We start from the raw sequence: 15,005 nt of genomic DNA on the forward strand, positions 1-15,005 counted from the left end.
CATTAAACACTATACAAGAAGTTAACTCTCAGTATGTGTATCAATATACTTGTAGTACTATAGGTGTTATTCATTGGGATTTTACCACCTCTTAGTGTGATATATACTCTCTAAATGATACATCTAATTCAATGCACTCACATCACTCAATTAAAATACATTATTGCAATGGCTCAGCTGCTATACAATTCTTTTTAATATATAACATTTCATTGTCCATATAATGAAAATTCACTGGATGCTTATACGATTTAGATTTGAAATGTCCCCATAACACTTGATAAAGGTTTCCTTACCAATGGACGGGATCTTGAGCAAATGATTAGATCATTAGGGCTCTAAATTCATCAAGTAGATTAATCCATTAAATAGATCACCAACTGAGGGCATTACTGGGAGATGACACAAAAGGGTTAGGACCTAGCTGAACAGAGATTATGGAGACATGGCATGGGTACCATGTCTGGTCTCCAGCTCTCTCACTTTGTTTACTTCCCACATACCATAAAGTAACCAGCTTTCCCACACCATGCCCTCCTGCCATGATGTTTCTCTCTGCCCACAGCCCTAAAGCACAGGAGCCAGCCAAGCACACACAACTGAACCCTCTGAAACCATGAGTCAAACTAAATTTCCCCTCCTTGGCTCTCCTCGGGTACTTGGTCACAAAGATTAACAAAAGGCTTTTACCACTTTAAGTGCAAAGAATGTATAAAAATGTGAGATAAGAATAATTCACAGCATCAGTGGGGTAGAAAGGTCAGTAAGCAATGAAGTGCTGTGGCCCAGTAATTGGAAACTAGTTTCCATGAAAAAATTATTTCTTTATCCATGTGGCCCTCATTGCCTTCTTGTAAAACCTCAAGTATGTATTTCTTTTATCTTTAGAATTCATCTTAAAAGCCTTTGAACTGAAATTATTTATTTTTATGTTCATATATCTATAATTATTTGTTATCTTACTCCTAAAATGTAAGATACTCCTTATTCATAATCAAAATGCTGAGGACACAATGTACTCCTGCTATTGTATTGGCTAAATGCACCTTTTATTTTTTACACTCATACTACATGTCCTGAGTAGAGCTGAGCTCCACATAGTTATTCACAGACCCGGGCTGTGAAAAGTTTTATTATTTGAAGGTGTTTTCATTTACTTCTTGCTGTACAAAATGTGTTCTGCAATTTTGTTGGAACACAGATTCTCAGAATTCTACTCAGGTTGGGGATGGGGATTTAGTTCAGCAGCACAGCACCTGCCTGGCAAACATGAGGTCGTGAGTTTGATTCCCAGTACTGGAAAATAAAAAAAAAAAAAAAAAAAAGACTTCTACTCAGGTCAAAGTCTGCATCTTTTTATTACTAACTGTTTGCAGGGCACACTGACCTCATGTATTGTGGAGAATTAGTGCACAGACATAACACATCTTAATTGCTCTTTTTTTGTGAACCAGATTGTCACCTGCATGCACATTTGTTTTGATCTAAGCTGCCCCCCAAAAATCTCCTGTGTGTGCAAGCTGATTGGATCACAGAGCACTGTGCTCAATAATGGAGTCATCCATTGATGAGTTCAGTAGGGAAAGATGCTGTTGGGAAGTGGGTCTTTGTGGGAGGTAGGTCACCAACAGGGTCCCTCAGAAGGATGGATTCCTGTCTCTGGCTCTTTTCCTCTCTGCTGAGTGGGTGCTATGGGTTCAACAGCTTTATTCTATCACATACTTCCAGCATGCTGCTTCTGCCCTGCAGCCTGACCAACTTGAAGTGAAACTATGAGCTAATAATGAACTTCTTCTGCTTTAAGCTGTTACTCTTGGGTATTTTGTCTCAGGGACAGGAACATGACCATTATGCTAAACTTTAAAGAGCACTGGGCTGGAGGAGATGGCCTTTTGCATCCCCATACCGGAGAATGGACAGCAAATGTCATTGGCCCTGTCCTTTTCAAGAATGCTGATCACAGCTAGATTCTTGTGTGCATTCTCACTACATGGAAATTCGTCCTGTAGGTGAGTATATGGGAGACTTGACAATCATCATGTCCACACAGTTTTGACAGTGGCTGATAATAAACTCTTTGAATGATTATAGGATAAAACTTTTAGAATTCAAGTGTGAAAGCTGTCCACCTTTCTATAACAATGGCAAATTTATCTTTTTCATTTTTGTTAATATGAATAAGTAATGTAACTGCTTCATACCAAACGATGCAGTAAATTTGATTAATCCATGTACTTGAATCAGATGTTCTAGGACAAATTCCAATTCCACTTAACTTCTTTTCTATCATAAATATTGATGCTCAGGATCAAAATTGATATATGTGTGACACAATATTTACACACCCCAAGAAGTTCCTGGATCATTTATACACTTCACCTCCTTTGAACAAACTGTCGTAAAATCAATTACAGTCCTCAGGAAATTATCTCAACATTGATGATCATTTTTATTAAAAGCTAGTGTTATAGCTCACTATTTTTTCCTGCGGTAAATAAAGACCTCATGTGTCACACACTGGCCGTGACATAGTGCCATAGGGCAGCAGAAAGACTAAGTGATATACTGGGGCAGGACCCGAGTGGAAAAAAAAGGGTAGGTCAAATATTACTGAAGAAAGTGAATAACCCTATGAACCGTTAGAAACTGTATCACAGAAATCACAGCAAAAGGAAAACTAATGACCAAACAAGAAATGAAGCTATGCAAAAATTATAGATCAGTACCATCTGATTTGGAATATGAAATCTTAGTATTAATTTCAGCATATTTTAAAGAACTAACACAAAATATCAGATTCATTCATTCACTCAATATTTATTCTCTTTTATGCTACAAAAGAATTGGACACCACCCCCTAGTTTCATCCATCTCATTATTCTTAGCTATTAAACATGTTTACATCATTAGAAATAAAGCAAATATTAACCACACCAAATATGACAACTATTTAAGTTTCCTGTGATACGGAACATTCAGACCTCATCTCATAATAAGTAATAGTTGTTTACCAGGAGACACACAATTCTAAAATTAGCTCAGTCACCTAGAGCACAGAGCATCACACATCCTTTAGGGAGGGGATGCCATAGCACAGTGAATTTCTGTTCATATGATATCAAATGCTGCCTGTGATGCTTGTCATTTTGGGCTAGTTCCTTATTTTCCTTATCTATAGACTGCGGACAAAAGAACCTGTCCCTTATGTAGAAAATGGTATAGAAAATTAGTCCAAAGTACAAATCCTGGTCAAATTCAAGAAACAGTAGCTTTTCTTTTCAGAAACAACTTTTTTACTATAACCAATACCCCAAACAGTGTAGGTGGTAATGATGCAACACTTCTGAATGAGATTTCTCTAGTCTCCATGAGAACAAATCCACTAACCACGAACTCAGTAGTTTACAAGGTTGACCAAACCATTCACACACAATTCTAATTTTTAAATATTTTTCCATTTTATCAGATCTACTTTTTATTACTTGTATACTTTGTCTTACTAATGCATGCTGGAGTAATCCAGTGTAAAGGTACTTAGTTTTATTTGATGCCCAAAGTAAAGGCATCAGTAATTTCTTTGTGACAAATTCAATTCTTGTTAATTCCATGTACTCCACATTCCACAGTCTACTTTCAAAGTATTTCTCCCAGGATTAATCCACAGGATATTCAAGCGAGTGTTTAAACCATCAAGTGCTGCAGATAGAAACCTCTGCACATCACACACAGAACTTTCAAGTACCTGCTAAAGAAAGAAAAAATGTTCTTTTATGGAAACTGTTCATTTGCTGCTTCTGCCTAGCTTCATGTAATACAGGCTTGTCTTGAACAATTTCACATCCCAGAGAATTGACCACTAAAACTAACAAGATTCATGGAAAAATAGAATTGGGGCTATCTTGGAACTTTGTGACCAGAGCAATAACAAAAACAATAATAGCACCAACAAAGGAGCCAGTAAAGTTAAATCTCTGCTACCGTGACTGTCACAAAACCCTTTGCAATATTAGAGACTCTGTGTTTCCTGGTTCCAGGGTCAGGTTCTTGGAGAGCTTATTTTTGATTGAAAGTTTTCATCAGAATTCTTCCATAATATATTATTTTAATTCAAGGTGAAATGTATCTCTGTCTGTCTCATCTTCACTTCCCAAGAAAGCTGAACGTGGTGGAAATCCTAACAATTTTTGATTTAAGGAACTACTTCATGCTGTGAAGGAAGTCGCTTCTAAGGTTTTCTACCACTTTTTAAACTCATTTGCTATCAACATGTTCCTTTTAATTTTTACAAGTCTGCCCATGACTATTTTAAAACACTAATAGGTTGGGGACAATGTGCCTGTGTTAACATAACCTCTATAATATCTACTTTATTTTTACGTGGTTACTCAATTTACCAATAGTGCATGAGACGGCTCAAATCAAATAAATTACAAAAGACCAGACAAAAGTAATAGCAGCATCTGCTTCAAACCTTAGCCATCTGATTTCTGCAGGTGCTTTTCAACTTCCACAGCACAGTGATCCCCAAGGACACCCGGCACAGTGGTCCTTGGAATGATGGACCCAGGGTAGCCACATACCCCTCTAAAAACCAGAAGGTACTAAGAAGTCTTTGAGGTGAGCAGAGGGCATTTTAACATTTTATTTATTTAAAATTTACACACCACTTACTTCCAAAAACGACTTCAGCTAACTGCCAGAGAGGAAGGGCTGCATGCCAAAGAGAATTCCATGCTCTGTTTGTTTGTCATAACCTATAAATCAGATGCAATTTCTACCTAAATTTTAGTAGCTCCAAATGGATGGAGAGCTTAGTGATTAAGCAGATAGTGGTTGGACTCAGACTAATCTACGTTTCAATCTTGGCTTGTCACTTAGTAGCTCTGTGACATTGAGTTAACTCCCTTCCCCAAGACTTGGTTTCTGCTGTGGAATGAGGCCAATAATCTCTTCACAAAGCTCTGGATAAGAAAGCGTACGCCAAACAACACAACACATTGTAATGATGAAAAGCATTATTTTTTATTTTTATTATTACTTTGTCTTATGCCAAGAATGGATCTCATTCAGTACAATCATGCAACCATTCAACATCTGTCTATACCCTAAATGCTTTCCAATTTTTTAAAAGTTAAAATAAGAAACATTTGGTTTCTGTGGGCCTCACTTTCTCTGTGATGTGCTAGCCCACGCTTACAATATATTCTGGTGCCCTGTAGCCATGCTGAAGGTCCTGGAAATCGCATTATAGTTATTGTAAAGCCAGACAAGTAGAAGTGAAATGTCAAGAACTAAAAGGAAAGCAGGGAACTTACTTTGTTTAGTCAATAAAAGCGACTGGACCTGGTTATCTTTCTTGCCTCTTTCATTAGCCTTGGAGACATTTGGAGGTTATAACATAAGCTGTTTGTAACACAAGATCCAAGAATGGATCTCTTTGTAGTTATTAATATTTTAACAACCAGTTGATAAACCAAGCTTCCTAAGGACACATGTGAGAAAATTAAGAGGAAGACACACACAAGCACACTTTTTTCCCTTTTTGATTAAGTTCAAATTGAAGCTTTGAATAATAATCCTCTTATGCGTGTGAATTGAGAAAACACATCTCTTGCTGAACAAACATGTTCTATATTGGCATTCCTAGAAGACGCCACTTCTAATCACTACCTGTCCTTCAAGATCTCACTACTGAGAGCATCTTTTCCGGACCACAAGCATCAGTGTGGGAACTTGACAGTCGAGCAAAAATCTCATATCCCACCCAGACCTCCTAAGTTACCATTTGTGTCTGAACTAGAGGCCAGCGTGATGCTAGTACATTCACAGTGTGTGAAGCACACCTGCATGTGTGTCTCTGACTTCAACACAGTTCCGTCTCTTTACTCTCCTCAGAACAACTTCCCACACTCCCACACTACCACTTTGGTGATGTTTAGTGTAACTTCTACAACAACTGGATATTTGTATTCCTAAAAACTGTGTTCTTCAAAATCATACCAACATAATATGGCTGATTGGAAAAGCAAGTTTTGGCAGGATCATTCCAATTCTAGGCTGCTTGGCACCTAGAGCCACTAACCATAACCACAACTGGTGCCTCCAGAGATAAGATACACTCCCAGGCAGATGCTCAGCATGGCTGTAGGCTGCTTTGAAGACAAAAAATGCACAAGAAAGTAGACACCCAAGTTCACAGGTGCAAAGGCGATACAGATGCAAATGGTTCTCTGGATGGAGGGAGGTGAACAACCTGCCAGAAGTAAAAATCTGGGGTTCAGCTTTCTGGAGATGTAGCTATAGGTACAAGGGCTCCTTCTTCCCTATTTGAAAATACAACCTAGCTCCTCCAAGCTAATAGATTTTTCTTTTCTTACAGAAGCTTCTAATTACATTCTTGCTGCACCAGTCATTTTTGCTCAGGATTAGACACATATGAACTAACTAAGTTTGCCTTTGTGTTAGTACCATTCTCATATTTATAAACAATACCAAGTTCATAGTTGTTATAGAAACAGGTATTCTCAGATTATCCTAGCTTTTTCTATAAGACAATGTCCCCATGAATTTATTCTTTCTAAGGTGTTAGTGACTCATTCTAGATATACTTGACAAAAACAGTGCAAAATATTCTAAAATAAGTTGTATGAAGGAATTTAAAATATTATACAGAGAAGATGTATTTTAGCAGAAATCTCTCTGAAAACCTTTCCTATCACACAACACAAGCACACACTGATACCCTGCGAACAACTTTCCTCCTTTTTTTTCTGTTTACTTTCTTTCAGCTATTTATGGCTCATTCACCTTGCATATGGCATGATTTGGATGCTACAGACAAAACACATTTCATAATTACACCATTTGGAGAAAACTATTGAAAGATCAAGAGGAACCGCAAAGTTTTCTATATTTACAGACTTTGTATATATTTGGAAAGTTTATAAATACTTATACTATATTTTTAAAAACTTTCTATATTTATAATTTTTATATATCTTCATTTACATAATAAATAAAAATAAATCAGTCTCGGCAATTAACTTCAAGGCCCATCCTTAACTTCAAGACCCAGCCTGGATCCATCACCTGGGCCCAGCATGCTAAAGTGCCTGTGATATCACGTGGCTTGAAGTTTATGTGCATGAATCTTAGAACAACAGGAGGAATGTGGAACTGAGTAGCAGTCCAGTGTGGCTCATAGTGTAAACGTATTTGCCAGTAAACTAAGTGTAGGAGCTCCCAGACAACTTGCATGTGATTTATTTCATCTCAGAAGAGTTCCAATCAAAAAGAAGATAAGCCTTATATTCAGCAAAACATAATATTTAAGTTAAAACGATGACAATAGAGGAAAGAACAGAAGGTAGAGGTAAAGGTACAAAGCAGAAGTGAGCAGAATACATGTGGATGTCTGAGAGGCATTCAGGTGCATTGATTTGTTACTCTAAGGAACTAGTAAGGGTCCCAGTCATTTAGCTAATGGAAGTTATGTAAGTTTCAGGTCTCGGCTTAGATAATACATCCTTAATCAGAGTGACCTCCCTGAACCTTGATGCTGAAGGAGAAGCACATGTGTACTCTCTTTGCTATTTTTTTTCATTTACATCGTTAATTGTACGTTGTATTTACTGATTTACTTGTTTATTTACCTACCTGGCATATGGAGGAAGATTGGATTCAAATACTGGTTCCGCCACTGACCAGCTGTGTGACCTTGGGCAAGCTTCTCTGTATCTCAGTGGGTTTACCCGCCTGATAGCAATACCTGGTCCCAGTGTGTCGTTGTGAAGATAAAGAATCTCACATAGCCTGCATTTCCATGTTTACAAACATTGCCCTAATGTTATCTACATTACTTGGCACAGATTACATACAGAAAACTTGAATATGGGCAAGTTGGGAACTTGACCATGTTCAGATGACAACGACATAAAACCTCACTGAGATGACATAAAACATCAAAATCACTTTTTGCCATGGCAAGTGTTCAGAATGCTACTGTACTGACTTCTGAGCAGACTGCTGGTGAGGTTCAGGTCATGCTACCTCAAAATATTTTAAGCTAAACTAGTGTGAGAAAGCCAAAGAAACAGGAAGATCACTCTCTAACTTCCCCCATCCATCACTCCTGAGAAAGCTCAGAGTTGCTCATTGGAAAGGTTACTTCCCTGTACCCATAGGAAAGGAACGTGCTGGTCTCTGAAGATAACAGGACACAAAGCAGTGTCTGAAAAAGAAGTCACTGATAAGAGCTCCCCACTTCCTCCTCCCAACAGGTCAAACTTTTTTTATTCACTCATCCTTCTCCATGAGATCCATGACTTCCTCATCAAAATTATCATGAAAAACGTGCAGATTTCTTTGTTTCTTTGAGTTTCCATTTCCTCCTGAAGGCCTCATGTCACATGAAACTTACATAAATTAGTATACTGTTCTCTTGTTGATCTCTCTTTTGTTATAGGGGACTCAGCCATAATCCTACATGGAAACCAAAGATACTTATTTTCCCCAACACTATCATATTAAAAACTTCTTCCAAGAACTAAAAGAGAACGTGAGAGGGAGGTTAATTATGCTAAAAGCTTATTTTACATTCGCAATTGCCCAATAATATTTATCATAAACATTGAGGAACAATGGTATATTTGTAAAATATTAGAACAATTCTGAACAACAACACTTCATTCTGGCCCTCGTCTACACACAAACTTACATTTGCCAGTAGATTAAACGTGCACTATTCTCTGCTTCAAATCATAAATTTTTGATGTCTCATGTTTAAATATCTGAGAAACAACAGAAGTTATATTATGAACATAAATCACAAAAGCATAGTAAATATCACATTTCTAATTTAAGAGAACTGAGGATTAGTTAAAATCAGAGACTGTAGAGGTACATATGGTTTTGAAAAGAATATCATTGTTTATTTGATGAATTAAGTTAGTAATAGTGCTATTTAATAAAGGGTATTGTTTTCATGGACAAGAAGAATGTATAATTTCTTAGTCATGCTGATGTAAAAAATTAGGTATACTTTGGAAGCTTGAAACGTGCTTTCACATGGTTTTTTAAAAATTTGAGAATGTTCACCAGTATCTAGCTTCAGCTATTCCTCTGTTTGTAACATTCTGTGACTAGATCACAGAGATGCACACCCTTCTAAGCTTAATCCAGATGCACACAGACTTTCAAACTGGTGCCTTGAGACTCAGTATGTCTGCGGCTGGCATAGCACAAGCAGAGGTTGTGTGAACTGTGACTGAGACAGCTACAACATTCTAGTCAGTTTGATTATACTTTAAAGAAGTTTCATCCTGACACTAGTACCCCATCATTCTTTCAGATCATTACCTTAACAACTTTGTATTTTCTTTGCCTAATCATTTAAGATATATAGATACATACATACATACATACATACATAGATTATTTTCTTTGCCTAATCATTTAAGATATAGATATAGATATAGATGATACAAGTCATTGAATCCAAGGCCGTTACACTGACCTGCAACCCCAGCACTTTTTAATTTTTATTTTGAAATAAAGTCTAGCTAAGTCACCAATTTGCCCAGGCTGAGCTCCAAATTAAGATCCTCCTGCCTCAGCCTCTCAGACTCCTGGGATAACAGGCATATTCCTCCTCTAGGTGCTGGATATGTAAAGCTTTTAAAGAGCACTTTGCTGGTTTTACCGCCCAGGAATTTTGCTGTGCAAGAGGGGAGAACTCTCTTTTTGAAATGCAATCATCAAGGAAAATAGAAACCTTATCTTCCACAATCTGTGGAAAGTAGGAGTGTAGCTTCATGAGCACCAATTAGCAAGCACAGCTGACCTGATTATGAAGAACATGGGCAAATTCAGGAATAACCCAACATACTGGACATAGTCTACCGACACACTCTACCTATAACAGTCTACTCCTGGTTCAGTCCAGTGTGTAAACCTCTCCCACCTTGTTACAGCAGAGTTCAGTTCAGTCTCTTTCCTACTGCAGTAGCCAAAGAAGTCTTTATTGATCATTCAACTTTTTCAATACAATTTATGTATTGACGATATGAAAAATATTATTCCAAACAGGCAAGAAAACATTGTCTGAACTGCTACTTTTACTATTTTCTACAGTGACCACCTCCTGGAGCCTGCTTGGGCTATTCAGTTGGTCCTGCTATGATTTGTCAGGGGAAACTTATTCAGAGGGGCCAACCTCAACTTTCTTTCTCCAAGGTGAAAGTATGGTTGAATTAAAAAAAAAAGGAGGATTAAATCTGCATTCCACTCAGGGTTCTCAGCATAGATTCTACTAGGGAGGAGGGGATGTAGCTCTCCTCCTTGGATGGAGAGTCTAGAATAAAAGGAGGCTGAAGTGGACCATAGGCTATAATTTTAATCCTTTAGTCCAACACGTTTCAACAAGAAAAAAAATCTGGAATGGTAATTCCAAACTACTTACTGCAGGACAGAAAAGAAAAGGAATAAAAACAGAAAAGCCCTTACCAGCCAAGAAATAAATAATCTTTACACAGGCTTGCATCTTCAAAGGTAAGCGCCATTATACAGAACTGTATTTCTAAGCAAAAGCCTTTTGTACTTACTCATCCTTTGTATGTAGGCAATAATTTACTGAAATTTAATGAACAAAGTGGATAAAAGAATATCAAGAGAAAATTGGACTGTTATGTGCTGATAACAAAAGATTATTCTGCTTTTCATTCTTTCTTATTCCATAATACACCATTAAATTTACTGAAGCTACAGAATAGCCCTTGTTCTAGGAACTCCCTCTGCCATAAAGTTCTGAATCCGTGCATAGATAAATATATGTGAGACAAATGAAGAGAGAAAGTTATAAACTTCTCCCAGTACCCACCATTTAAAATAGCCACTATTGTTTAAAACCACATGACAAAAAAACATCTTATTAAAAGCTTAACAATCCTGTGCTGTTATTAACTCAAGAGAAAAATCAACCAAAGAACCACTTTGAAGAAACCAAAGTGTAGTACAGCAACCATTGATAATTTCCCACCATTTTTGTCTGTAACTCACTATTATTTGTTTTCCTGAGAAACTATCTTGAAGATACCAATAGGTAAAATAACAACCATTGATATTGTCCTACCACTTTGTCTGTAATTCAGTATATCCCCCTATTACTATGTTAGTCTTCTTTTACTCTTTTAAATAAAAAAAAAAAAAAAAAGAAATCACCCAAAGGTAAGTACAGGAAATTCAGGACAGGTATTCTGACATTGATGTGAAAGAAAGGGTAGACTGATTCAATCCAAAAATGGAATGATGTTCAGAATTTTTAGCCTCAGCTACATGCAAAGTTTTTGGGTGAAACAATTTAGTTTCTCCCTATCGATCATTTTTTCTCTTCCTCCCTTATGTGTGGGAAGGATACAGCTCTGCCTACTGCCTGTGGATGCCTGCTCTTCATTCAGGGCTTCCTACTCTCAGAAACAAACAAAAACATGGAATACCAAGACTTACCCTTTCAGGTCCTTGAAGGAGACTGCTTTATTTAGAAGGCATTCCTTCTCTGTATCTTAAATCTCAGTAACTAGATCACTGCTGACTTCACACACTTGTCAACAGAGATTTGGTGCAAAAATCAGCAGTTTATATGAGTGATTAATCCCGAAATTTTGAATCAGTCAAAAAGCCATAATAATTACCAATAATATACTCAAAAGAGAGATCTGAGATGGCTATAACATTTAAAATGAGAGTAATTTTTTAAAAAAAATTGATATCATTTGTACACTTGATGTGATCCAATTTAAAAAAAAAAAGGAGCTAATTTCCTCTTACACTTAATCTATCTTGGTGTCCAAAAATGTGTAGGAATGAAAGAATTTTTCTTGTGCTTTAGAGGTTTCAAAAGACCTAATGAAAGAGAAAGATAGAAAATAAGGTGGAAGTGTGGCTTTGGGTTAATCACAGTTTGAAGGACATGAGAAATGTTTCATTATTTGCAGAAAAAGGTACAATGAAATTCTAAGTGATTATTAATGCTTCTTCTTAAAAAGGGCAACAAATATAAAACCAAAGATTATGTCTCTATCCTTGCCCTTCATTCATAGTATGCTTTATTTTTATTTTTGGAAAAATAATTTGCTGGATAAATTTTAAAATAAATGGTATGGAAGATACAAATACTGTGGAAACCATTTAGAAGTTAGCCTGGTGGGATTTTTAACTAAAACAATCTTTTATAAATGTACACATAAAAATTAGCTAAGCATTTATTTGTTAACTGCTTACCAAAAATATCATAGAGGAAGCTTTTAAACAATAATTCATCATTACGGAATTAGCTGTCAGTGAATATAATAACCTCTTTCAGCAGCACAAAGCACTTATTAAAAAGTATAATTTGCTGTTTCCTCATACTTTTTTTTATCCACCTTGGATTTGAAATGCTAATCACTCACATTTAGTTGCTGTTGTTTTTAACACCTTAAAGATTCATTGCAAATTATACCAAGATTGTAAACACCTGTATACTTCTGCATAACTATGTATAGAAAATCAATATTACTATGCTAAAGTGTTTGAAAAAAATATCACAAGCACTTCAGCAGTTCTACCAATCCATTACTACCTTGATTTTCCTTTGTGGTACATTTTATGTTTTTGTAATATAAGAAAATATATTGTCTCACTTCACTTATCCTTCTTCTTGGGAGAAAAATAGTTCATCAAGTCAGTTAAAGTATTTTTTTTGAAGGATGTATCTTCCTATGTGTGAAAATTCTTCATCCAGATGCTAAAGTGAGCAAATGAGTATTTAACATAATTTAACAGGTCCTTTCACAGGATCCCACCTACACAGTAATTCATAGGCTAATGCAAAAAGAGAAAGTGTTTCCTTGGAGATAATACTGAGTAAATCAACCAACATCCTTTAGCTTTTATTTGGGTATTTTTCAAATGTTCCAGAAAATTAACATAGGTGTCCACACACAGCTTTTCTTATGAAAGCAAAACATGGGCCAGCTCTTAAGTAATTTTGGCAATTTACAGTATCCTAAAGAAGGGGCATTCATTCATTCATTCACTCACTCATTTATGTTACTATAGCTGCTGAAAGAACAAGCAGTATGCGAAGTAAAGAAAAATGGGCCCACAGTAGTGAATAAGAACAGGAATCAAACCATTCTGAAGGTCACTTCTGTGTCTTACAGGAGAACTGACTACAGATGCTTGAATACCAATATTCTAATGAAATGAACTACAAGTCACAATGTAACTCTTGCTATGCAGTTTAAGAGCAAAAGAGCAAGACTGTGATGATCAGCTTTCCATTAACTGTAACATTATTTAAGAAAAACAATGGAAAGAAGGAAAGATTTAGTTTGGATCAAAATATCCGAGGTTCCAGCCCAAGCTGGCTGGTTCCATTGCTTTTAGGCTTCTTCCAAAGCAGCATCATGGTGGAAGAGTGTGACAGGGGAAAGATACTCACCACCTCACAGAAGGCAGGAGGCAGAGAACCAGAGAGGAAGGGCACAAGGACCAGGGACAGCACCCAGCCTGCGGCCCCATGATATGCTCCCGTCAACTAGCCACCACCTCCTAGTCCCATTACTTTCCACAGGTGCCATCAAATTATGATCTCATCAGTAGAGCCCTCCTGATATAATCACCTTCTAAAAACCCCTGGAGACACATGAGACATTCGGGGGACATTTTAGATCTGAAGTGGCAGAATACTATCTCACCTATATCATGCCTTTTCCTTTATGGCTTGTAATTTCACACGTATTAACATTCTTCTTGTTTCATCAGACGAATAAAACCATCCCAGCTATCTTTACTTGTGCACTTAGAGGTTCAGCAGAAATAAATGAGTTTACTTCAGAATAAAATAGCCAATCCTTCTCAATGTACTGGGTATCATCACTAAGAGAGAGCTACAAAGTTTTCCATTATTTATATTACTTTTATTTTGCTTTCTTCGTGGTGATATTGTTGGTATGAAAAACCTGTTACTGTTGTCAAAATCAGGAGAAGTACTACGGATGAAAAACTTTCATTGGTGTGCTGAAACTCTAGAAAACTTATGATCTGAGTCTAACATTTTAAGAAATTCTTCTAACCTCTAGAACCCATATTCTGGCTCCTCTTTGGCCATAACTGAAGAAGTAAAACAGGACAATTATAAGGGTAGAATCTATTAAAGAAATCAACTCTGCCTCATTATTTTAATTTAGCTGTGCTGTTTTAAAGTATTTAATAACAAAGTGCTTTACTCAACCCCAAACAGAGCCCACCATCAAGCTTGACTTTTACTTAAATTAAAGGGCTCTTAGCAAAGAAAGAATGAGGGGATTTTCTGACACTTCATGCATCTGATATTCATGAAAGCTATGTACAAAAGTGGGTTCTATTGGTACTTCATTTGAATTACAGAGTGCTTAGGCTTCCCATTGGGAAATATTTTCACATGTGTTTAGAAATAGTCATTTTAGGGGCTGGGGAAATAGCTCCTGCCTGGCAAGTGCAAGGTCATGAGTCCAATCCTTGGTACCACAAAAAAAAAAAGAAACAGATACTCATTTTAATGGAAAGGCTAAATTGTCATTTGAAGCCTCTCACTGGCCATAAGAGGTCCATTTATTCATAATTTTATGCACTCACATACTGAGTGACCACTATATGCAAATTCCAACTTAGGGCTAGAGTTTCATAGTTAAAGAAAGAAAAAAAAAAGCCATCATTTATACCCACAAGGCTTTTAATATACGGTGAAGATACAGAAAAGTCAATGGGATGAGCTAGTGAGAAAGTTGGAAATAAAGCATCAATAACAATATAGGAAGGACAGTGATCAAACTTCTCCAAGACTGCAGAACACAGGTAGATGGTGTTAGGGAACTCTTCCCTGATAAACTGACACATTGGCCATATCTGGAAAGTTAGGTACATATGACTGGAATATAATACAGAAGAAAACTTCCAGACAGAAGACAGCCTGCTCAGTGGGAGCA

The sequence above is a fragment of the Chinchilla lanigera genome, unplaced genomic scaffold (assembly GCF_000276665.1).
Source record: "Chinchilla lanigera isolate Chin_1 unplaced genomic scaffold, ChiLan1.0 scaffold00009, whole genome shotgun sequence".
NCBI classification, from domain to species: domain Eukaryota; kingdom Metazoa; phylum Chordata; class Mammalia; order Rodentia; family Chinchillidae; genus Chinchilla; species Chinchilla lanigera.